Consider the following 26,690-nt stretch of genomic DNA (forward strand, 5'->3'; position numbering starts at 1 on the left):
TAGACAATTTCTCTTATAGAGAAAGCATTTTTTAAGAATTATACTTGACATGAACTTATCAGAGAATTCCTGGTTAAACCCTTAAATTCTAATATTGATTGTATGTCACTGATTTAACTATAGATCACTGGATCAATGGCATTCCATTTAACAGAGACTATTTAGAGATTAGGATTTAAAGATAATTAAATCTGAATTATGGACAGCCAGGCTTGGTATTCAATTATTAAAGTATAAGATCAGAATAAAATGTTTAGCATTTTAGTAAAAGCAGAAGGCATATAATCAGATCTATACAGCAATATGCTACACATATTTATTGATTAGGTTCTGTCAGATTTAATGAAAAGACTCAAATACAGAACTTTCTCCCCTTCTAGTATGGCTGTGGTTTTCATTAAGCTTACCACTTCAGTTCAGCTTAACAAACTAAAATCTGTTAATTAAGTAGCTCATTCAGGATCTCTAACTTGCAATTTGCATACCAACTGTTAGTTCTTAAATAGATTTTCTAAAACTTTCAGAGAGTTTCTCCTGAAATGTTTTATCTCATTTTTTTATGTCAACAAAAGTTTTGCTAAGTAAATTTCAATGTAGCCTCATCGCAAATTTAATAATTTCTAAATTGGGAGTAAAAAATCGAGGCTGTAAACCAAGTAAATTTTACCAGCTGATTTGTTATTGTTGTTGTTTTGGCGTTTTGTTTTTGTCTTTGTTTTGGTGTGTATGTGTGGGCTACACGAGACTTGCTTATGCCTGCAACTCCTTTCTCTTTTAGTTTTTTGCCAAGTCTTTCTCATTGTGTTATTTTTTCTTTCTGTTCCTGGCTTGGATTCCACTTTCTGTGGTTTTTGCATTTGACTTTCAGGTCTCTGATTGTAGCCAGTTTGGTATCTGTTACTCTTTTTGTCTTTCCTGTGCACTGGTATAATTTGTTCTTGAGATAGAGCATTGTTTATTTGATGAACTTCTAGTATCTTACACTTCCCCTTTTCTGTTAAATTTTTCTCAGTGACTTCTTTCTTTGTAGTCTAATTTTATGACGATCTTCTTTCTTCAATGTGATTATTTTTATTTTATTTGCTTTACTCTCTAAGATCTTGAATCTTGTCATTATGTCCATGAGATTTTATGAATATTAGTGCTATTTTTCACTTTGACCTAAATAGTACATAAATCATTGAAGCAGAGTATCTGTCTTAGGTTATTCAACCACTTATTATAAAGAGTCATATTTTACTATGAAGTTGAACTGTCAGGCAGTTTGGAGTAGTGATTAAGGACACAGACTTTGGAGTTACATTATTCAGGTTCAAATTCTGGCTCTTCTACTAGTAGTACCAAATGATAAACTGAGGCATATTAAACAGTTTATGTTTATTTGGGTAAAAATTGATTCAGTTGAATCAGGCAGCGTCAAACAGGACGTGGTGTAGGAACACTGCACTGTCATTAGCTAGGGAAAGACTTTTATAGAGAAGGTGCAGAAGCAAAGAAAGGAAATTATATTTTGGCTACAGTTCAAGCATTTGCCTTAGTTGAGAGAACCTAGTTGTGATTGGGTGTTCTTGGGTTTTGATTTCTTAACCTTGGGTAATTCCAGGCTTAGGTTTTGGTTTACTTACACAGACTACTAAGGCTTTAAAACCACCTCTTGGCCTCCTTGTTTCATTCATTGAACACCAATTATGTATTCCTGGGCATTTGACTTAATCTGCCTGTTTCTTAAATGTCCTTAACTGCAGATAGTGCAGTTGCTGTGAAGATGGAGTAAAAATATATAAAACACTGAAAATAGTGCCTGGAAATTTTAAGTTTATTTTTGAAAGCATTTAATTAGGTTTGAGTTTTCTGACTTATCATTATTATTTATCTATTATTATTATTTATTATTATTTCAAAGATGAAACATTTGTCTTCATATAATGTGTGTGTGTGTGTGTGTGTGTGTGTGTGTGTGCATGTGCGCTGGTCACAGTGTGTTGAAGGTACCATTTAGGCATCCAAAATGCTCTCTTAAGTTCCAGGAGTGGTTTCAGCCCATAACCCAATACTTGCCCTCATTTCTGCCTGGATGTCCTCTACTTGCAGTCCCAGAGAGCTTACTTTTGCTCAGTAAGCCTCAGTGTTCTCTGGAAAGATTATTTATTCTAACAGAGATGAGACCCCATACATCATCTCTGGACCCTTAACAGTCCTTCATAGGACTAAATGAGAGATTTCCAGCATCCAGAAAAGAAAATTGCCTATCAGGAGCAATGTGGACCAGAAGAGCTAATGATGGTGTATCGATAAGCACAAGTTCACTCACACTTCCCATGCATTCAGATACCAAAAAATTCAGGCTGACTATGGTGTATGTAACTCTTATTCAGCCTGTTTTTTCTATGAGATTTCCAATTCCGGAGTATATGGACACCTATCATAATTCTTTACATAAATGTTAAAATACTACTGTGATTGATAGCTACCTATATCCCTGCAGCACAATCATACCAAATTAAACCGGAATAATGCACTGTCTGTGCTTCACACTGTTTCTGATTACTACAGGAGAAAACTTGTATTGAAATGAAATGAAAAAATAAGCCATGTCACTAAGTTGAGAGTGAGGCATTCTCTCCCACAGATCTTTAAATAAAATTCCTCACCTTTAGCAATCTTAATACAAATCACACAATAGGATAATAACACTGGTTCCTTCACTTTGCGTATACTGCAAACAAATTAATAACTAAAAACTAATTTTAGCCCTAGATGATTTTGCAAATGCATTTATCATCACAAGACTATCATCTCCCATAGAGCAGGGAACCATGACCAGTCAGCCCCATAATCTAGAGTGATACATACTCTGTAAGTATTTACTGATGACGCGAATGAGAAAACAAAAGCATACAGGTTCTCAGAAAGATCTCAATGGTAACTAACTTATTAAGGACTAGGTATTACCATAGTAAAGTCTACTATCGTGCTCCATATTTTAATTTTGTATTTCCTTTTCTTGTTGCATTCAACTTTGCCTTTATGAACCCCATTTCATATTTTTCCATGATTCTATGATTCATAAAGTATGTATCTATGAGGTATGGGTTTGACTTGTTAGAAGAAATCTGGTATAAAAATGCTCATCTGTACATTTAAGATTTGCGAACTTACTGGCTCTGAGTCAATGGAAGTTTTACTCTACAAAATGTTTGGAAGCCTGCCCATGCCTTTCAACTAAAATGTGTTTGATATTACTGCTTTCCTCGTTCCTTGCTGAGAGTCTCCATATTTCATTGTAGGTTAGAGAAAGAGGTCTGAGTAATCCGAGAGTGACATAACATCTTGGTAGAAAGTAAGATTTGACAGAAACAGAGTCACTCGTCAGGTCAGTGTTTTCCATTCAATAAAGTTGATATTGTTGACAACAGCCTTTGGGCATTGCATCACTTTGCTAAAAATAGGTATAACTTTTGTTTACATTTTTATTTTCTTCTTTTTTAAAAAATACAAATAGTTTATAAAATAAAATATAGTTTAAATTTTTCCTCTTTGTGACATCATCTTGTCCTCTTCCAGACGTTTTACATTTAGAATTTGTATTACCCATTTCTACATCCTTCCCTCTTGGCTCAAAGTCAGTTTTATGGAAAGAGCTAATCCATTCAATATAAATAATAGGAAATAGAGATAGAATTATTGACTTAGTTGAAAATCTATGCCATCTTTGATTTTCACCACAAATTTCTCCAAATGTGGTGGCAGAGGTTTTCCAAAGATGGAGGAAAGGGAGGGATGTGACTACTTATCATATTTATAGTGTACATTATACGTTTGTATTTTAGCTATCAAAGACTATCATGAGTGATGTCACATCTAACCAAGGCAAAATGAACATGATTATAAACGAGAGATTTGGCTTTGTTACAAAAAATGAGATTACATTTTCTCAGAATCTTTTTAGTCTGTCTTTAATCAATATGAATTCTATATGGATAGCACACATAAAACCTTAGAATCTCTCCTAATCAACAAATATCACAAACAATGCCTTCCAAATACCATCTAAACATTCAAAGGTTATGGAAAGCAAAGTGATATACATAAAATGGTTTAATATGGTACTATGTCACTCACGTACAATGCTATAGACAGTTTGATTTGGAGATATAAGGTTAACAAGTATCATAAAAGACTTAAGGAAAAGGAAAAGTAAGGTTGATTTAGAAGGGTTAAGCAAGATTTCAAAGATAAGGAGGATAGGAGAGAACAGAAAAAAAAACCCAATAGTAAAGTGAAAATAAGCACAAGATAATAGAGAATATAAATAAGTGAATAAAATAAGAAAGAAGATTACGTTTGAAATCTCTTAGGGGTCTATGTTCTCATCTTATTTTATCTTATCTCCAAAGACAAAAAATTACCTTTGAACACCTAATTATCAACCTATTAAGTAGTAGAAGAGAAATATTGTGTCTTTAACAAATCTTTTATGTATATAGTATTTTTGAAATTGAAAGACCTATAAGTATCTTAGATGAATTTTCCCTTGCAAATATTCAAATAAGTTAGGTTTGTTAGTAATTAAATTGCTTGAATAATTTATTTTCTCATTTATCTTCATCATGGGAAAAATATCCACAGATGAACATTTTCTTTAAATACTTTTTCTCCCACTTTGTCTCAATAAAATGCAACTTATTTAAGTAAACCTTAGTGGTCAGAAAAAAGTTAATTTGATTACAGTTAGTGGGACATTGCTTGACTTGAGGGAATATATATATGTATATATATGATATACATATATCATATATCATATATATACATATATACACATTCATATCATATATATATGATACATCTATATTACATATATAACATATATTACACATGTTATATACAATATATATATATTATATATTATATATATGTACACACACACATATACATATGTCATGTGTGATGAGAAAATAGAGGTCCATGGGACAATCTTTAGTGCATACCACAGCACACTCTAAGGAAAAAAGAAGAAGAGGGAGAGGTTCAGAAAGGGAGAGAAGGAGAACAGGAAGAGAGAAGGAAAAGTAGAAAACAAACCCAAAACTGTTTCTCAAATAGCAATTTTTGTCAGGTCCCATTTCCTCATTATGTGCTTGGAATACTTGGAAGTCTATAAAATCAATTGCTTACTACTTTCATCTGTAGCCTCTTAAGTATTAAAGGTTACTACTTAAGGAGATTCCATTTTGCATGGCAAATAAACCATTTAAGAAATTACTTTCAATAAAATATAAGTTGAAAAAGTTAAAAATTTCTTGGAACACACATTAAAAATACAGAGATTTAGAACAATGATTGTTTAAAAATTTTGGTTATTTCATATTTTTAATTACAAAGCTATCTCTTTGTTTCCCCAAATATTAATGGACATATTAAATATTAAAATAGAAATATTAATTTCAACCTTGGAAATTCTCACTCTCACTTAAGAGACAGCTCAAAAGTCATCTTTCTCATTTATTGCTTGATTCTACTATCCTGGTTTAAAAATTATTTATGGTGAATTGCAGACTTCATTTTGTCCTTCTACTATTAGTACGTTACAAAATCTGATGTCTCCGAAACTAAGAATCACAATTTCTTTGATGCTGCTGTTAATCTCTTTTCCCAAAGCTTTTGTTTGGATAGGATGGAAGAACCAAATTGAAATTAATCTCAAGAAAAAAATTAAAAGCAAAAACCAGGGTAGAGCCAAAAATAACGTAAGCGGGTCCTCCGGCATTCAATCTTCCTTAAGTGTTCTGCCAGTGTACTCTCAATGTGTATATTCAATTACTATCAAGGGGCTGTAAATTATGTGACACATTTTGAGTGGTCTAATGTCCACTAGGGAAATGAGATGGATGCTGCAATGATTTCCATTTGCTCACTGACTTTGAACTCAAACTACCAATAGATCTCACTTGACTGAATTTTCTGCTTGAAAGATTTGAATGTATATGTCATAAATAAAAAAAAGATACTATCTGTAAGTATATAAAATTTTTTCATATGGTTTTCTGGTTTGGTGAATGAGAGTTTCGCTATGTCCCTAATACTTTAGTCATGACCAGTTAATGGCTTCACAACTCTTGTATTTTTCTGTATAAAGCTTGCAAAGGCTTCCCCTGCCCTCTCTCTGCACAAGGAGTACATTCAGGGCTTTTGGGAATTGTATTGTGGAAAGCCTTGAAGTGGAGGCAGGTAAAGAGGGGCTGCCAATCAGGCCCAAGGGTTTTGTTCATTCCAAAGATAATGTAAAAGGCAACCATCAGCCTTGCTGATAAGGCTTCTGATTTGTCTCTTAGAAGACTATTAGGACCCAGCTGTTTGATTGCCTCTTCCATCCAGAGACTATAGGGAACATTTCTGCAGCTACCAGTTGGTACGAAACATTACTTTGGTTCTAAATTTGACAATCCATGAGTCACATGCCCACACTTCCGCGACGTACAAGCTTTGAGTCTCAAGATGTAGCACAGACTTTGAATTATATTTTATGTGTATATTCAATGCCTGCTTTGAGCTAAATTGAGAGCTTTTGTGGGAGACAGTCTAATTTCTTTGTTTTATATGCCAATAATTTTTTAAACAAAATAACCATTTCCCCAAATGATTATAAAAGAACTGAAATGAAGCTGAATGATTATGAAGTTCAACACTATCATTTTATAATTGAGGGCATTCAGAGTTGTGAATTGATTCACTCAAAGTTGCGTTATGTTATGCTGTTTCAATGCCAGATTTACCCTGATAAATTAGTTGTTTCTACCTTCCTATCCACTAACCTACTCATCAGCAGCATTAAGAGTAGTCAAGAATATCTCAAGAGTATATCAGTCTGTGGGGGGGGGGGGGGGGAGTCAGGGGGGATTATTAAATTATCCCTACCTGAAATTCAAGGTATTATTTGAATGAATTTAATTTTTTTCTCAAAGTAGTCATTAAAAAAGTTGCCAGAATGCTCAAGACTAAGGACCCAATATAAATTTAATCAATCTGAATAAGAATTTTACACTCTTTCATTGAAGATGCAGCAACAGCTAATTTTACAAGTTGTGTTAGGAGAGTTTTTAATTTGTAAAACAGTGATATTTTATATTCAACACATAGCATTACAATCATTAGCTATTATTAATAATAAAATCCTCCTTTACTCTATACAGCCTATAAATAAGGAGTGCAGACCCTCCCAGAATCAATAATGCTGGTCTTTTGTAAATAGGTTAAGACATTTCAATTCAGAGAGTAATAGGACTCTGGTAAAATTATGTTACTGTATTGCTCATGTATTTCAATTTATCTGTGGAGGAAAACAGGTCCTTTATTTTGATACTGTATGGCATATACATACATACATACTACTCCTATATTTGACCTTATTTTCCAGATGATGGTTATCTAGTTCTTTTATACCAGGGGAAAAACAAAACTATCATACACACAAGAAAACTGTTTTTTGGAAATGTGAAGTTATCACTTAAGAGGAGAAGTTATCACTTAAGAGGAGATCATTTTATTTTTGTATATGGAGATACTTAATTAGGTATCTAAACATTTTTATTTTTAGCATCAATTAAAATGATAGCTGTATACATTATCATACTTGGATTAAAAGCAAGGCTTGTATTACAAACTATCTTCCTTTATAAAACGGAGTATAATAATGATATATCATGAACTCTTGCAATTATACAATTAAGACCGCAAAATAAAGTTATAAAATTTATAAAATAAAATAAATTTATTTTTTTAATGTTGATTTATTTTGAAGTGGGGAAGAGTACAGGGCAGAGAGAGAGAGGGAGACCTGAGCCTGACACGGGCTTGATCTCATGTCCATGAGATCATGACCTGAGCTGAAATCAAAGTCAGACTCTTAACCAATTGAGCCACCCGGGCGCCCTGTAAAAGTCAGAAAATAATTTTAAATGGTGTGCTCATTTCATTACAACAAATATTTCATATTTATATCTTAGTCATTTCAAATTATTTGAAGAAATGTTTTAATATTTTTCAAACTTGAACATTGAAAAAAAACTTATAAACCTAGAAAATATTGAATACTTTTAAACTTAGAAATTTCACATATTCAAACTTTCGCTTGTCAATTAATATCAAGTTTGATCCCCAAAATATACATTTGGATTATAAAAAAATTGTATTTCTAAGTGCATCATTTTGAACTTTGGGTCTATTTCTTAGTTTAGACTAGGTTTAGACTAGAACGTAGAGTTAACTAGAAAAAAAAGACGATGCAAAAGTAGCCATCTTAATTAACAGATTAAAATTTTACAGAACATACAAATATGTGTGGTGAAATGAATCTTTCAAACATGAACATTTTATGCAATGATGGCAGGGAAGATCATTGGTAACGATCAAATATACTTAGCACTTTGATGTAAAATATATCACAATAACATGCCTTGCAATATTAAACACATCATTAAAGGATTGAATTCTGGGTTCCTTCCAATGTTCTAATTGGCACTGTTCCTGTTTTCTTCATTTATTTCAACCACCTGACAGTTCTCATCCACATCCCTAAGTTCAAGTGTCTGAGATTTAGAATCAAACTAAATCTGAACAATCTTACAATTATCTTTAGTTTATGATGTTAATTAGGTTATTAATTTCCTAGTTTTACTCTTCTACATAAAGATGTGCTCACATATAAGTATTTAAGAAAATCTAAAGGAAAACATCATGTCTTAGGCTTATTTCCAGCTCCCCCACTGGGGGAGAAAATGATGGCAAAACTGTTTTCCTCAAGGTTACTCATTCATGCAAACATTATGAGTACAACTTCAAACAAATAAAGATATCATGAATTCTCATCTCTCTGTCAGAGTTTGAGTCTCTGCTTATATTACCTGAGGTTATACAAGGGCAAAGAACTATTTTCTCAACAAACTTAATAGGAAAAACAGAGAGAATGATGACCCAGAACTTCTCCTTTATTCAAGAAAAACTCTGACATCTTTAAATCCCAAGACGGACTTCCAACATTTCTTAAGATCCATGTCCTAATAGTATTTAGTGTCAACTGGATAAAAAAATAACACACTCTTAATTGCGATGTCTTTACATTTTTTACATCCTTCCTTTTTCTTTTCTTTTTTTATGTTTATTTATTTATTTGGTGGCGGAGGGGCAGAGAGAGAGGGAGACAGAATCCCAAGCAGGCTCTGCTATGTCAGAGCAGAATCCAACGCAGGGCTCGAACTCACCAACCAGGAGATAATGACTAGAGCTGAAATTAATCATCAGACACTAAACCCACCAAGCCATCCCATCCTTTCTTTTTCTAACACTCATCACCTATAGGTGCATACTCCCATTCCCACCCTCAAGGCTGGGAACTCAAGGGACAGTTTCTTGTTTCCTTAAAATCAAGGTCCTGCAAAAAACTTTGTAGGCTTTAGTGAGTTTGCCAGACCAAGGAGATGACTCCATTGCCGGGATTACCTTTAGGTGACAAAGTAACAAGTGAGGGAGCACTAATTTCATTGTAGACAATGACTCTGTTTTACAAAATTGTCAGGATGTGATCTGTATTTATCTGAGATCTATCATCTAAATCTAGGTAATCTTTTACTTATTTATAAATAAAATGTATAAATTACTAATCAGATTGTCATCTTTCATTTGATTTTTATTACATCTCAAATCTTCCACCAAGCGGCGCCTGGGTGTCTCACTCAACTAAGTGTCTGATCAGCTCAGGTCATGATCTCACGGTTCATGGGTTCGAGCCCCATGTCAGGCTCTGTGCTGACAGCTCAGAGCATAGAACCTGGTTTGGGTTCTGTGTCTCCCTCTCTCTCTGCCCCTCCCCTGCTCATGCTCTATCTCTCTGTCTCTGCCTCTGTCTCTGTCTCTCTCTCAAATATAAACAGTAAAAAAATTTACAAAATCTTCTAACAAATCAACCAACGACTAATTCCTCTGCAATGAAAAGGGTGTTATCTTCACCTCCAATTGACACATACTTATACATTAATCTCATGGTCTCAAGATTTAACGTTCTATTCATATTTCACAAATGCATAAACTCAACTCAGTAAAATCCCAATAAAATGAAATACTATGGGAGTGGAAGGGACCTGGTGCCCAAGCTAAAAACCTAATGTTCACAATCGACTAGCGCCAATGTGTTTTTGAAATAATAGTTATAAAAGTACACAGGAGGAAGATGTTTCTACAGGAGAATTTTCAAGCTTTACAAGAATTCATTCCCTCCTCCTCCATGCAGGGTTCTATTGAATGCATATGGAGTGTCGCACGTGATGCTGGCATAAGTTCACTTATAGATACAATCAATAAAACGGTACTAAGCATTTTAAAATTACTTGACAAGGCTATAGGCCAAGTGACAGCCAAGCACAGTTCAAAACATCAAGCTCAATGTTTTGGGGAAAATATTATTAAAACACATGAAGAAATAGACATCTGTGAAATATTTTAAGACACTGCAGTCTGTAACAGCAAGTTATATTGAAATATATATTTATAAGCAAAATTCCTCTGATGTCCTTGAGATGCACATGTAAAAACACATTCCCAATGGATTCCATATGCTGCTCGACACTAATTACATACGTAGTTATATTTACACAAAACTAAATAAGAAGTCTCATTAGCATTAGATTAAATTTATGGAGCCAATCTTAGTCTTCTTTCCTTTTTTCAACTATGTAAGACACTGACACTCTTCAAAGACATTAGATTCATTCACAATATAAAAGAACTCTTAAAATACTAGTACTTCTTATCTCAAAACTAAACTTGGTCTCAAGTCAGTTGTGGAATGCACACGACGAACTCTCAAACCAAGTGGCAGGTTTTCAACAAAAGACTTTTCAAAAAGGACAGTTTAATAAAAACATACATTTTGAACTTTAATTTAATGTAAATGGAATTTAAATTTTGGTTGAACTTTACTGCAGAATTATCAAATAGGAATTTCAAATGAATGGGCCTGTGTCATCAGTATCTAGAAAGGACTGGTTTATTACAGTTATAGTTGATGTCATCTATTGCCTTTGAAATATACATCTGTACACAAAGTCTTTAAGTAAGTACTTTACTATAACCTTCCATAGTTGGTTACTTTATGGATTCTGTGTCTTCTCAAAAATAATCTTAAATTTCATGACATAATAGTAGGTTTACCGATGTTAAGTTTCCAGAGAGTAATAAAAGTAGGAATAGTTAAGCTTTTACACGTTAAGCAAAATTCATCATCCAATAAATCTTAAATTGTTTAAATGCTAATTAAAAGCCACTGACAATTCCTTTCTTTACATACAATTGTATTTAACACTCATTTTATTTTTTCTTATATAAATAGATATTGTATATAATTTTTTTGCTTTAACACATTTTACTATATGTCACTATGTGACTTGTCATGAGAAGATACTTTCACATAGATACAGATTGAAATGCATACACATTCATAAATAGGCATGTATGTATTCATCCACCACATATATATTGCTTTTGATGACTCCTCATGTTAATATTTATTATTAATCTATGTCAGATTATGGGACCATAAAATAATGTCACAAAATCTAGAATAGTGTATTTTTTCAAAACCTGTTTTCCCTACTTGATATAATATGATTATATACAACAAATGTTTTCTCCTTTATCCACTTATTTACTGGTTCCTGAGCCTAATGATGATAATCAGATTCGGGTTATGGTTTTCAATACTCTGCATGCTGACAGAATCCAAATACATTATCTGGAGCATGGACCTCCCCCCTAAACCCCAAACTCCAAATAAAATGCCAACTAAACACTGCCACATATCCGAACATGTTCAAATCTGAATTGTAAATTTCTACCCAAAAACCGTTCCACTGTATCCATCTGCAATTTAGGTGACTGGAATACATAGCGATATAACTCTCAGCCAGTTGCTCAGTCTAACAGGTTTTGAGTCATCCTTAACTCCACCCAATACATTAAAAATTGGGGCTCTATCTCCAAAATTTATTTATCATTTCTCAACATCTCCACTACTAATAGCCTGGGCCAAGTGTTATCACCTTACAAATTATTTTCTTGAAGTGGCTTTCCAATGGGGCATCCCATTTCTACCCTTGCTTCCTTCCTTACTTCTTACTAAACTCAGCAGCTAAAGTAATGCTATTAAAATGTAAATCATATCATGTGAATTCTTTGCTCAAACCTGTAATGGTGTAGCAACTCACTCAGACTAAAAGCCAAATCCTTAAAATAGCTAAGGCCTTAAAAGACATCACCCTGTGACCTCGCCCATCTTTTGCCTTGTTTGTTAGTCTTCCTTTTCTTTTTCAGCTTTCAGCCTTCAGCCTTCAGCCTTCTTCAGCTTCCTCTTCTTCAGCCACAGCTACCTTCTAGTATAATGTATGCATAGCAGGATCACTCACGCAATCAAAGGGAATAGGTATTATAGAATGTACATCGTTGTCAAGCTAATTCCTTCTTAAAATAAGCATCACTATCATGTAGAAAAATGGGTAGATTCTACCATGCTTGATCAACAGTTTGAAATCCTTGGCCTGTGGTCAAATCAATTCTTAAATAGAAATGTTAATAGTACCAATTCTGGAAGCTGAATTTGTGGATCTCTGCCTTATTTCCAAATACAACCAGTGAATAATAGAACTTGTAATGTGTTAAATTAATAGATTCTATCCTCTTATTATGTGATGTCATCAAAATTCATCTAATCCTTAAAAACAAATGTGATATTAGTCACAGTGTGAATATATTTTTACTTAAGCTTATTTATATAACTATTCTCTTTAATGGAGATACAATAGAACCTTTTTTTTTAAAAGTAAATAGATGGGACGCCTGGGTGGCTCAGTCAGTTGGGCGTCCGACTTCAGCTCAGGTCATGATCTCGCAGTCCATGAGTTCGAGCCCTGCGTCGGGCTCTGGGCTCACAGCTCAGAGCCTGGAGCCTGCTTCAGATTCTGTGTCTCCCTCTCTCTCTGACCCTCCCCCATTCATGCTCTGTCTCTCTCTGTCTCAAAAATAAATAAACGTTAAAAAAATAATAAAAAATAAAAAAGTAAATAGAGATAATCTGAAAAATTCTAGAACAAATTAAGTAAAGTCAACCCTTTAGTAAACTTTGGAAACACAATTTAACCATTCAGTTGAGTGTGAGTCATACAAGCTCCTATCAAGAAGACAATACTTCTAGCCAATTATTTTAACTCTAGGTTGTCATCATATCAACAATAGAGCTTTGCAGTTGTATAGTGCCTACATAATTACTAAGATCTGTTTATGTGACATAAGAAATAAACATAAATGGGAAAGTAAAATGTTAATATATCATATTACTTGTACCAAGGTAGCAATTCAAGCCTTCCTAACTATATATACTTGGTGCTTTCCAGAAGCTAAGATAGAGATAACTCTACCCACAGAACAGTAATTTCCCTTACAAGTATTGCTAATCTATGTTAAATAAGTAGAAATTTAGGCATTACATGCCCATGCTTATTAAAGTCCTTTCTGTAAAGTGAAAATTAGAAATAATATGCTTAAAAATTGAAGAATGATAGAGGCACCTGGGTGGTTCAGTCGGTTGAGTGTCGGTTGAGTGTCCGACTTCGGCTCAGGTCATGACCTCACAGCTCGTAAGTTCAAGCCCCGCATTGGACTCTGTGGTGACAGCTCAGAGCCTGGAACCTACTTCAGATTCTGTGTCTCCCTCTCTCCTACCCCTCCCCCGCTCGCACTTGGTCTCTCTCTCTCTCTCTCTCTCTCTCAAAAATAAACATTGAAAATATATTTTAAAAAATCCAAAAATTTTTTTTAAAGAATTGAAGAATAATAAAATAAATGGTGACAGACCATTAAGAATTTAATTATATGGTCATTAAAATAAAATTTTGGACAATGTTCAACAATATTCATATAACTGTGTCATATACAAAAGGATAATATATGCCTCATTTTTCCCATTAGGTACAAAATATTTACTTGTAAAAACACTAGAATGATTGAAATAAAAAATTAATATTGTTTTTTTACTAGCTGATGGAATGATGAGTTTTCCAATTTTTCATATTTTTTAATTCTTTACAATAAGTATACTTCATTTTATAATGATTCAGCACCTCGCATTTGTATTATCTTTGTCAGATACATAGGAAAAGAATCATTGGTTATTAAAACACATTCTGAAGAACAGAAACTTCCATAATAACATTACCTGAGACATTTTTAATTTTGTTTTTTGTTTTTCCTTCTTTTGTCTTCAAAACATTTCATGATATAAGTTTTGAAATAGACCTGACTCATTACCAAAAAGACTTCATTCTATCTCAAATAAAATTGGCTGCATCAGAAACAATATAATACCTTTTGTCGTATTTGATTTTAGTTATTGTTAAGAGTTCATTTCTTAGTCACTGAAAGCTTTAAAACACTAAACAGGTATTCCAGATATGTTACAATGTTTCTAAGCAATATAGTGCTGAAAGGGAAAAGAGCGATCTGTACATGAAGCTATGAAAATCCTGTGCTGATGGTCCTATACACCATCACCAGTTACAGGACACAATAGTGAAGCCAAATGAGCAGAAAGTGGGTTTTATACATTTATATTTTGCAGTTGCATTTAGTAATCAACCTTCATTATCCAAGGAAATCACAAAGTTTCACAAGAGATGCATAATTTGTATATTTACATTAAAAGTGTGTTTGTGTATACAAGGACCAGAGGAATTGCAGGAGAACACAAGTGATCACTAATGGTCAGTGAAAAAGATACTTATGCTGAAACTACAAGAAAATAGAGTCCTATGTTCAATATACACAGGTCACACTACTAACCTACCAACTTCAGCAAATGGACGGACTATTCTAAATTACTGAAACCTCTCTTTGACCATGCATCTCCAGAGACTGCCCTCAATAGCTGCCGTATATATGACGAAACAACAAAAACAGCAGGAGCACTATTGGATAACTACTTATTAGGAAATGTTATTCCTGGAAAGCCCAGTATCACAAAGTAGTAATTAATATTAACAATGAAACAATGAAATAGAAGCAAATGCCAGGACTTCTCAGCTATAATAAAAGGGATGGCCATAAAAAGAAGTAATTTTAACCAAGCCCAAATTATATATTCATTTTATGGCTATATACAATATAATATTCTTCCAGAGGGAAAATTACATTTCTATTTTATACTAGCTAATGTAATGATATGGAAATTCAAATCAATGAATTTGAATATGTGAAAGTAGGCATATTTTATATTAGCATTTTATCATGCAGTAGTCATGTAGCAATATATAAATATATTGTATGTAGCAATATATAAATGTATGAAACCAACATGTTTTACACCTCAAACTTATACAATGTTATATATCCATATATGTCAATATATTTTATGTATCAATAAAAATAAATAAATAAATAAGTCTTATTAATCCTTATACATTCATTACATGTTGGTTTATTAAGATGCTGTTATTTGCATAATATTGAGGAGATTCTTTAGTCAGAAGCACGCAAGGAATGAAGATCAGAAGAACTAATGTCCTAATCAATATTTTAGCACTATTTGCATTACAACCTGAGAGACTGCAAATCCAGAACGTAACACTTGGAGAGACAAACAAGAACAAAGGGTTTAAATGCCCAAGTCAAGAAATGAAGCTTCATCCTAAGTGCAATGGAGCCGCTGAGCAGTCTTCAGCATGAAGATAATTCCATTTGAGAAAGAGCACTGTGTGGAAGGATGGAGAATAGATCGGAGGAGGCAAGGCTGAAAACAAGAAAACTAATAAAATGTTTCAGTAATTCAGTAGAAAGATGTTAGCCTAATTTAGGAGAGTGAAAGTAACGATACAAATAAGTAAATAGAATTCAGATCTATTTAGGAGTTAGATTCAAGTGACTGATTAAATACAGAATTACGGAGTTGAGAAAGAGGGCAAGGATGGCCTGTAGGCTGTAAACTTGGGCAACTACTGAATTACAAACAATAGGAGAAAGAGTGAGTTTCGGGATGGGTGAGGAGTTCAAGTCTGGATATGGAGGATTAACTTCAGAACTTACATAATGCAAGAAAAGGAGGAATTCTTACCAAGTATAGAGCAGAAGCATGAAACCAGTTGCACAGTGAAGCAAGAATTTCAAGTATGTGTCGACTTGGGATAATTACATTGTTAAATATACAGTTCTCTTTCTTTGAAGTGTAGTTTTAATTTCTCCAAATCAACTCTTTAATTCAACAGTTCTATAATTAAATCCCCCCCAGAAATTTACACTGACTGTTGGTTTGCAAAGTATCATCCAGAAACCAGAGGGGCTAGAGGGTTCGGCAAGTATTTTATTCAGATTTCATGCTTTGGCAATTATGCATTTGGAAGACTTTAAAACATTTTAACACTATGAATGCTTACTCAAAGGTGACAGGAGGATGATGCGTTGGTGACAAATCAACAAGAAAGTCACTAGTGCAGGTAGGTTTATAAACTCATTTGTGCAGTTATCAGAGGAAAGCTTCTGTTGTCATCTTAATATAAGATACAGATGTCTGGTAAATGTGTCATTAATTAGGTGGTTGCATAGCCACACTGATCTGTTTTTTAAATCAAACTCTTATTACCTTGTCTGTTGATAGAGAATGTTGTAAGCAAATATCTTCCCCTGCACTCAGATGCCAGGTAAGAAGAGTAAGAGGCCTCTGCCTGATGCTAGCTAGCATGATGATATCATGGCATAATAACCATCTAAAGTGAAAAGGGGACCTTATGAAAACTTTAAAAAGCAGGTTTAGTGTTTATTGTAAGTTTCAGGGTTTTTTTTTAATTTTTAAAAAGTCAAATATAGTGCATCATTCATATCTTTTTTTGGTTTTCTTTTTATGAGCAGCGCATTTTTCTATTAAATTGCTTCTGAACAAACCAATCCCCTAGACTCAGAGATGAGCATATGACCCAGGTACCTCCATTTCTCTTAGTAATATTGGTGGAAAAGAAAAAAAAAGGGGGGGGGCACAAATGTTAAGCAGTCTTTTCCTGTGATTGACATGGATAAAGCCTATCTCCTATAGATGAGAATGAGGCAGACCCTTCAGCGAAGCAGAAACGAGAAATGGATGGAGGTATAGACTGGTAAAAAACTGAATCTCCAGTTCCATCTCATCTGAGATTCAGTCTTCCTTTGAATGTATGAGTTACTATAGCAACATCCCCAATTCAGTGTTCCAATAATTCGCTTTTTGTTTTTGCTTAAACTACTTCGAGTTAAACATCTCTCATTAATGCTGAAAGAGTTCTGACCAGTACATTAAGCAACTGTAATTTGGAATTTAAAGTTGAATTGGTATTAATCAACAACAATCAACAGATATTTTTTGGTATCCGATGAAAATATACCAGGTACATTGATAGCATTTTTCAGATGCCAATTCATGCAATTATCACAGCAACTGTATCATGAAGATACCTCTATTATCTTCATTTAACTGATTAAGGAAATTGAGACATAAAGAGATTTTTTAATTGCCCAAGGGCACACACTAGTAAAAAGAAAACTCTGAATTTGAACTCAGACCTTCTGTCTCTAGTGTCTGGACTCTTAATCTTGACTGTATGCTACGTCTCTTGACATGAGCTGAGTTCTGATTCAGCCATCTAACTGTTGAGTGCCTTAATCTTTCTGAAACTTATTATTTTTTTTTAATCTATAAAAGAGGATGACTATTTCTTATGCAACGATTGTTCTAGGAATCAAAAGAGATAATGCTTATGAAAGCATTTTGAAAACTGCCTAGCACTAGAGAAATGTCAGTTCACATTATAAAATTATAAACTACATTAAAGTTTTATCAGCTATGAATCCTGTAATTGAGTTAGTGCAAAATTTAATCAACATGTTTCAGCCAATAATATCTCAAAAAAGTAGATACAAGAGTCAATTCATGTCAGGAAGCAGCTTTTAATCTAAACTAAAATAAATAATTCTGGTGTATAAAATGCCTTTCTTCAATAACAATGATGATGATAATGACTAAGATAAAATTAACTTACATTTCAATATCACTTTAAATTTTCAAAATTATTGCACATTTTTTACCTTGTTTAGCATATTTCAATGCCTTGGGAAATGGATTACATTTATTTTTTTCCCTGTTAATGTCAATCCACTGTCACTGGGCAAGTTTTAGTAATAAGTACCTTGGATGACAAAGTTTTGTGCAGCTCATCATGAAGCTCTCAAAAATGGTAAACATGGAATATTTATTCAAACCTGCTTTTGAATGCCTTTCTTTTACCTCTCTTGAAGACTGGCTAAAATCTCAGAATTTCCCCCATAATGTTACATGTAAATGAAATGAAAACATAATATTCACTACAAAGCCAACAACTTGCACATTTGTACCCAATTCCTTATGGCTAATATGAGATAAAAGCTCCCCAATTCCTTATTGTTTACATAAAACAAAAGTTCTATACAGCATATTCATTCATGCATTTAATCATTTCTTCCTGCCTGGCACTTTCAGGTGATCTTTAGATGGTTTTTGTTTTATTTTGTTTTGCTTTTCGACTGTGCACCAGCAGGGGAAGAGGAAGAGGAAAAAGGAGAGAGAGAATCCTAAGCAACCATCGGGCTGGATCTCATGATGGTGAGATCATGCCCTGAGCCGAATGCAAGAGTCAGAAGCTTAACAGACTGAGCCACCCAGGTGCCCCTTTGTATTTAGAAGTTTTAGTTCATGTTTATTTTTATTTATGTTGTTGTATACTTGACAATGGGGCTATGCCAATTAATCCTACAATAAGGAAGAAGGTCTTTAATATTACTAAATGTTATGATTTAGTTGCCAATTCTAAATCTTATATTCATAATTAATATTTGTAAATATCAAAATATCACACAATTTTGTAGAGCCCAACAAGATTTAGAGAAGATTCAGGGTTGAATAAACATGTTTTGGCTTGCATCACATACTGAATAATTTACTCTTTTAATGTAATGTTTTATGGAGTTTGTAAAAACATTCTAATTAGGTCACTACAACTAATAACATTCAATTTATCTAAGTCTTAGAAAAAGTCAGAGAAGAGAAGCAGAAAACAGGAGAATGTGAGCAAAGAATGTATTAGGATGTGTACACACAAGAAACAACAATAACAGAAAAGCTAGAAATTTATATGTTCTGAACTTACACATGATAAATCTGATCTCCATTTAAGCCCCTAGCAATTCTAAATTCCAATTTCTTATTGCCAATAATATTTCTCAGAAATAACCTCTTTTCACATTTATATAAGTCACAGAGGTCTATTTTATGAGAACACATAATCAGGCAAAATAAAATGTTACATAAAATGGAAAAAATATAATTTGTTTTTTAGTAGTGTGTTAATGAGCCACAGCAGAGCAATTCTTTTATCATATCTTAAAATTAAAAAGATACAAGTATAGCTGCTGATTTATATGTCCCTTATTTGACTTTTTATACATATGCAATATTATTTTTAAGCTCATTTGTATTCATGTGAATTGGATTGCAATTTAAAGTCTGGAAGGTTTGATTTCATTAAACATTTTTGCCTCAATCAGAAAGTCTGTATACACATGAATATTTCAAAACCAGTATCCATTTCTTTTAAGACTTTCAATATTGCATTATTAACCATAATGGTAAGGAAAATACACAATAGGTTCTAACATAAAATTTTGTGAACAGGTTTATTGAATGACTTGGAATTAGTAGGAACCAAAGTCCAAAATAAAAGAACTTTATCATCTCTCTATCTATCTGTCTATATCCGTTTTTACTGTTGTCTTTAAAAATTCATGCTACTCTGAAATCTACATACTTTCTTCCTGGAAAAAAACATCTTAGGAAGATCCATAACTTTTGTAGATAACTTGTGTTACAATTTACAATCCGGTCTTTCATCTCTTCTGGCTGGGTTTGCGTCAGGCTCAGAAAATGCAATGGTAGAGAAAGAGGAAACGTTGTACATAGTCACATATTTCTACAATTCATACCTTGAGTTCCTTTTCCCCACTTTCTACTCCATCTCATAATTACATAAGAGAAATGGAGGAGAGCTGAAGGTGCAGAGAGGATCTTTCTTAATTAAGCCAGCTGTAACTTATGTTGGTGACATTTTTTATGGGATTTTTTTATTAATTCAATGACTATTTCTTTGAAGATGAAACAGACAAGTTACTTTCTCTAGTGTTTAATTTGAGGGTTTGGACTATTTCTTTAGAATATGTGGACACATATACCATGGTTCTCAGGTATGAAACCTCATTCAAAATTCTAGATCACCAGGAAAAGTCCCACTTAACATCCTGCTATATATATATATATATATATATATATATATATATATATACATACACACACACATATATACATATATACATATATATATATGTATCTGTACTATATATATATAATATGTTATAAAACTTTATTACACTATAAAAATAAAAACATATATATCTATATATATAATATATACATATATATATATAATATAGATATACATAATATAGATATATAAGTTTTTATTTGAATAAACTATATTTGGGGAAACCCTGATTAAACATAATTTTTAAAGAAAACGTTTAGAGATTTCATTCTAGCAAAAAAGAGAATTTCAGTCAATATGGCCCAGTATTCACACTGGGATATATTTCTATCACTTCAAATACATAGCAAGGTAAAGAAAGTATAGGAAGAAAAAAAACAACCCAGAGACAGAGATAGGTTCAGTAACAGGATAAAGTCATTGGGCACCTCGGTGGCTCAGTGAGTTAAGCTTCTGACTCTTAATTTCAGCTCAGGTCATGATCTCAAGGTTGGTGAGATGGAGGCTCAGGTCCGCTCTGCCCTGATAGCATGGAGCCTTCTTGGAATTCTCTCTCTCCCTTTCTCTCTGCCCCTTCCCTCTTATGTGCACACACGGATGCTCTCTCTCTTTCTCAAAATAAATAAACTTTAAAACAACAGCAATAGCAAAAACAAAAACAAAAACAAAACAACAACAAATCCACAAAAGCAGGATGAAGTCTCAATGAATGAAAACCAAAAGAGAAATGCAAATCAGCAAGTGGAGTTAAAGCTTCAGGTCCACAGTTTGAAAGTAAAGAGAGTGATCGGGTTATTTAACCCCTGATGGTAGAAAAAAATCTTCCACATGAGTTGGGGGACCAAACACAGCCATGCCCTTTGCTTCAAACCAGGGAACAAGTAAATAGAGCTCCCTTATTGAGTGAGAGGTTGAGTAGGAACAAATAACAAACAACAACAAACCAAGACAATTACAGCTGAAGCTGTCTAGGGAGTTAGCTTCACAGAAGGACCAGGGCTTAAGTTAAAGGGAATACAGAGCCTTTTTTCAATCACAAATTAAACCAAGCTATCAATGGTTGTATGGCCAAGATAATGGGTTCCCAACCTCATTGGGGGAAGAGAAAAGGGGAGGCAACTGCAAACATATGGACAGGAAATTGACAAGAAAAAGAGAATGGGAGACTGAAGGGGAGGAAAATCCCGTAACTAGGCTCTCACTCAGAATGAGCCTGAAGACCTTAATACCTAAACAAATAGACAAGTATAAAGATAGAAAAGACAAGCAACAACCTCAAAACTGGAATTTTATTTCTCTTCAGATTCAACTGATCTTATGCAACAGCCTAACAAAGAGTAACAATAAGTATGCTTAGTAAAAATGTCCACTTAAAAAGAGCATATAATAGCGGATATATATATAAATAGGTTGATATGAAAAATAATTAGAAATATTAGTAATTAATTACATAACTATTAAAATAGAAACCTCAATAAGAAGGAAATATTCTAGATTTGATACTGGCTAAAAAAAGAAGTAGCGAATTGGACAATACTTAGCAACTCACCCAGTTTTACAAGTCAATTTTACTCTCTTCAAAGAACAGATGTTCTCTATTGTTCACAAAATGCTTCACAGATTAAAGAAAAAAAAGAAAGCTATTCAATTCACTTCATAAAGTTAATATAATTTTGATAATAAGGCCAATAAGAATAGTACAATTAAAACAATCATAGCCCAGTCTCATTTATAAGCATAGGTGAAATATCTTAAAACAAGTATCAATAGTCAAAATAAAAATATATATTAATGTGTTTTGCATATAAAAATTAATGTACTAAAAATTAATGTACTAAAATTACCCTAGAAATAAAAAACTATTTCTCTATCAGATAATACAATCTTGTAATTTACAAATTAGCAGATCACAGGAGTTAACCTTATACAATCATCACAACAGAGGGGTGACTAACATTTATTCATTGAAAAACAAAATTAAAAACAGAAAAAAAATGTTAAACCAGAAATCAAAAGACATGCCCTTAAATTTCTTTCCCGTAACCCCCCAACATGCTCTCCTTATCCTTTTTGTCAGCTTAATATTTCTCTATGGAACTTACAACGATGCCATGTATTATATGTTTTACTTCATTTACAACTGCCTTTCTCTAGTACAATGTAAACTTCAGGGTGGAAGAAACTTGGGTTTTTTCATTGTATGTTTCATACCTACAAGTTTCTCTAGGATCTACCAGTTCTCTCTTCCTGATCCAGCTGTGCGTCATTTTTACGTCCAATGAGACAGTGCTACTGCAAGTGTAATTTCAAGGTCTCTGCCTCTTATCAATCATTTTACCTTTCTTGGACAAAATGGAGTACAAAAATTAAATAAGAATTTAGAAACTTTAGAAGAAAATAATTTTTAAATCTGTGAAACAAAATAATAAATGGGAATTATATCTTAAATGTCTTATTTTACTTTACTTTTTCTAGCAATATAATTTTACTCTATTTTCTAAAATTATTAGTGTGCAAGGATTTAATTTTTTTTTAATTTTTTAATGTTTATTTATTTTCGAGAGAGAGAGAGAGAGAGACAAAGCATGAGCGGGGAGGAGCAGAAAGAAATGGAGACACAGAATCCGCAGCAAGCTCCAGGCTCTGGGCTGCCAGCACAGAGCCTGATGAGGGGCTCAAACTTATGAACTGCAAGATCATGACCTAAGCCTAAGTTAGATGCTCAACCAACTGAGCCACCCAGGCATCCCAAGGATTAAAACAATTTTTTAAAGTCTCCTTCACCACAGGTAGTTTTGAGAAGTACGAATTTATCATATTGCTTTATTTTTCTTTTCTTGGGTTCTCAGCTGGACTCCTAGTTCTTCAGCGAAAGTATCTTTTATTTTGTTTTCCTTAGTACATACTATATATTTGTGAAAGCATGAATGCAGTTGATTTCCAGCTTCTTTTATTTTCACATTATTAATATAAAGTATAATATATCCAACTCAGGAACTTTTATTTTAAAAATATAGATGTAAAACACTTTGGCACGGTTGGATTCTATTGCACTTCTGTGACCAGAAGAAAGTTGGTGCCATTATTAGGATTAGGAAAGTAAAGAACAATGGTATTTTACAGAAAAACATGTATTTTATAATTACATTGAAATAATATAGTACTTTTAAAGTGGAGATTGGGGGGACGGGTGGTTTGTGCAGTAGGACTAAACAGGAACATGAAAATGTAAGGTACAGTAACATAACTGTTTCTAGATGTTAAAAAGCTTTTGTCTAATTCTAGAACTGATTTTAGGCCAACATACAAGTTAAGTTTCAAAAGGTATAACCATTGCTTTGTAAAGTACAGAGTTCTCAGTATTAGCAATATCCACACATAATTTGGAAGATTGTCTGCTTTTAAGTAAAAGATTAGACTAGAAGTTATTTAAGACCCTTCCAAATGTAAGCTGTTAGGATTCCACGAACCATACAGAAATTGACTGAATGACCATGGATGAATTGGATGATAGCTAAAATTTGGTATCTGTTTACATTAAAAATCAACATGATGTTACAAGAAAACTACAATTTGGAATAAGATGGAGATAAGAGAAAGCAGTTGACATTTATTAACATTCTACTCTGCCACATATTGTGATAGTTTCTCTAGAATCTCTTCATTTGAGACTTTTAGTAGTACAGCAATGTAGCATTTCTATTTTCTACTCAATGAAACCAAGACTCAGAGAAGTTGAATTACTTGAGTGTCTATAGCTGGTAAATGGAAGGGATAAAACTCAATCTGTCTATCCACAGCCAATTTAACTGGTGAAATGTTGTTCTCTTCATAAAACCAAGCTGTGTCCAAACTTAGGATTTCTCTAGATCCATGAAAATTACACTTTTACCCACAAATGATCTAAAACTAAAGATCATGATAATAGTATGTCCATTACCATCCAATATTTAATGATAGTAGCCATTGTAAAAATTCCTAAACAGATTATTACAGCAACATTCATAAAAACATTTAAAAATTTTAAAGGTGTGTTACCTTATAAGGAAAATCTAACAGTCCCTTTCAAAATACCTGATGTAATTCTAAAGCTTAAGTTTTCAACATCAAGTACCTGGAACTGACTTTCTCTGATATGGAAGCCACAAAGATAGAACAAGTGGAGGAGACACAAGGGAGCCTGGGTTTGGACAGATTGTTAAATTCATCATTGTGATAGCTGAGGAAAGATGTGGGATAGAAGACAAATTTCAACTCTGTAGCATAGCTACTTCATGTTATGAAAATGCATAACTAAGCAAATTGACTCAAAGCACCAAGATGGTGGCAGAGCATGAATGATCTCAGAGCCCAAGATCATATAATAGAGGAATTCACTTAAAATTTTTTTTAATGTTTTATTTATTTTTGAGACAGAGAGAGACAGAGCATGAGTGGGGGAGGGGCAGAGAGAGAGGGAGACACAGAATCGGAAGCAGGCTCCAGGCTCTGAGCTGTCAGCCCAGAGCCCGACGCGGGGCTTGAACTCACGGACCGCGAGATCGTGACCTGAGCTGAAGTTGGCCGCTTAACCGACTGAGCCACCCAGGCGCCCCGAGGAATTCATTTTATTAAAATTTTTTTTTCAACGTTTTTTATTTATTTTTGGGACAGAGAGAGACAGAGCATGAACGGGGGAGGGGCAGAGAGAGAGGGAGACACAGAATCGGAAACAGGCTCCAGGCTCCGAGCCATCAGCCCAGAGCCTGACGCGGGGCTCGAACTCACGGACCGCGAGATGGTGACCTGGCTGAAGTCGGCCGCTTAACCGACTGCGCCACCCAGGCGCCCCCCGAGGAATTCATTTTAAAACAGAACTTGAAATATAAAATTTCAGACTACCCAAACAGATAATCTATTCTAAACCTGGAAAACTAAAATCTGCTTTGAGCTTCAGGCTCCAGAATCCAATCCTCATTGGACTCTACATACCAACTTCAATTCACTGGACATGTATGAAGTGACTTCCTTCCAATGATACCACTAGGTAGTAAAGTGATTTTACCATAATTATTAACTTCTAAAAGGTACAATTTAGTTCCATTTATCCAAAACTGCTCCCAAGCAGAATTTGCCATATATTTAATGTCAGTATACATATTAAAGGCAAATTCAATTTCCCAGCTTTTTCCACATGAGACTGAAAGTCAAAATTTCTGGGGAAGATAAATGGCCTGGTATCTTTGATAAACAGAAACAGAAAATAATGGGCATTTTTGGTAGACCATATTTGGAAATACTTGACTAAGAAAAGCCAAAGACCATATAGTACATACAAAGAGAAGCCCTTCTCTTTCCTCTGAAATGATGCAAATTAAAAATGAGTCCATGTCTAAACTGCCATACTACTATATATTTTCAGATCTCTAAAAATGCATGCAAAAACACTGTTTGGGCCTCACATTAAATAGGAAATACACTAGCAAAAATTATGGAGACCATCAGGTAACCTATCAAGGAATAATCATTTGGTACTATTTTGTATATTTGTAAAACTAAGCATCAATTATCTGCAGATGGCTTGTATTAATACAATACTAATAGCAAACATCATAGTACAGTGAGAAAACTCCCATAGTATTAATCAAAATAATTTTTTCAATATCATTTTGACAAGCTGAGTTTATTCCTCCTCAATCCATATCAGTATTTATTAAATAGGAGTAAAGCACGTTTATCTTACAAGTTCTAGTTAATATCTACATAAAACATTTTTTCTTTCATTTTCAAATGGAATCAAAACAGTAATTATATAATCCACATTTGGAATTGTTCAGTTAATAATTCATAATGAAAAATTTATTGTGTTTCTTTAGTCATTTTATTTCTGAGATATCAATTTGTTTTTATACATAATTTCTATATCACATTGATAGAATGATCAAGTTATTGGTAGGTGATCATCTTGTGGCTTTGAAATCAAACAAAGGTTTTTTTGTGAAAATTAAAATTTTATGTATGAATTGAGTGAGGTTAGGTAAGATAGAGATAATTTTTCATCATAGATGACTGGAATCATTAGTAAAACAGGATGTGAGGGGAAAAAATGTTGTGACTACTGTTTATTATTGCTATTGATTCGGGTTGAAAATCTCCAAATTGTAAAAACTAGTGTTGTGACCGCCAGACTTTTAAAATGTCACAGAAATCTGAAGACATATGCTCTCTAAGGCAACACTGTCCAATAGAACTCTCTGGGATGATGAAAATATTCTACAGTTTTTTAACACCCAATATGATAGT

This window comes from Panthera leo, chromosome C2 (genome assembly GCF_018350215.1).
Source record: "Panthera leo isolate Ple1 chromosome C2, P.leo_Ple1_pat1.1, whole genome shotgun sequence".
Taxonomy (NCBI): Eukaryota; Metazoa; Chordata; class Mammalia; order Carnivora; family Felidae; genus Panthera; species Panthera leo.